The sequence below is a fragment of the Pteropus medius genome, unplaced genomic scaffold, assembly GCF_902729225.1.
Source record: "Pteropus medius unplaced genomic scaffold, Ma_sr-lr_union100, whole genome shotgun sequence".
NCBI classification, from domain to species: domain Eukaryota; kingdom Metazoa; phylum Chordata; class Mammalia; order Chiroptera; family Pteropodidae; genus Pteropus; species Pteropus medius.
This window is the reverse complement of record NW_024344240.1, coordinates 12,243,978-12,244,792: the sequence shown is the minus strand read 5'-3', so window position 1 is coordinate 12,244,792 and position 815 is coordinate 12,243,978. Positions and strand designations below refer to the sequence as shown.

The 815-nt window shown below is 30.3% G+C and overlaps 1 non-coding gene across 1 annotated transcript; it reads right to left on the bottom strand.

Annotated features, from left to right (window-relative positions):
• Positions 1-301: 301 nt before the first annotated feature.
• Positions 302-420, bottom strand: LOC120607590 (5S ribosomal RNA). The gene has a single exon (XR_005654173.1). It is a non-coding gene; the product is annotated as a 5S ribosomal RNA (ribosomal RNA).
• Positions 421-815: the final 395 nt, after the last annotated feature.

Here is an 815-nt window from a genome sequence, read left to right as displayed (position 1 = left end):
CTATTTAAGAGTTCCTGTTCTTCTCCATCCCTGGTCAGCATACTATACTGACAATTTTTTTTTTTTTATCTTTTATTGTAGGTGTGTAGTAGTATACCATGTGATTTTAATTTGCATTCACTAATGAATAATGGTGTTGGGCATTTTTAATAATCCTATTTGCAATCATCTATATATCTTTTCAGTTAAGATTCTTTTTTTAATTTTTTTTTTTTATGTTTTAGATGAGGTAACCCTTGGTTGACCTCACAGATTGCAAGGACCTTGTCAGTTTACAATACCTTATTTTTTTATTTTTTTATGCCTACAGCACCTGGTCTTCCTAGGTGGTCTTCCATCCAAGTACTAACCAGGCCCAACCCTGCTTAGCTTCCGAGATCAGACGGGATCGGGCTTGTTCAGGGCAGCATGACTGTACACTACGGTTAAGATTCTTTAGAGATTTTCTTCATTGCTTTTTGATTTTTTATTTTGTTCATTTTATTGTTGCATTTTGAGAGTTCATTACATATTCTAGATACAAATCTTACGTCAGATTTGTGATTTGCAAATATTTTCTTCCAGTCTGTGACTTATATTTTTATACTCTCAACAGTATCTTTCACAAATCAAAAGGCTTTTGATTTGTATATTCATTTGGTTTTAATATTTTGGTTTCTTATTATGTGACAAGAAATCACAAATGCTTCAAAACTGAAAGTGTGAATATAGAATTTTTACATTAATCAAACTAAGTACATACTAATAATTCTGTAAATCACTATTACAAATTAATTAATTATGATGGTAATACTTATAAAACTGTTTTCATGTTT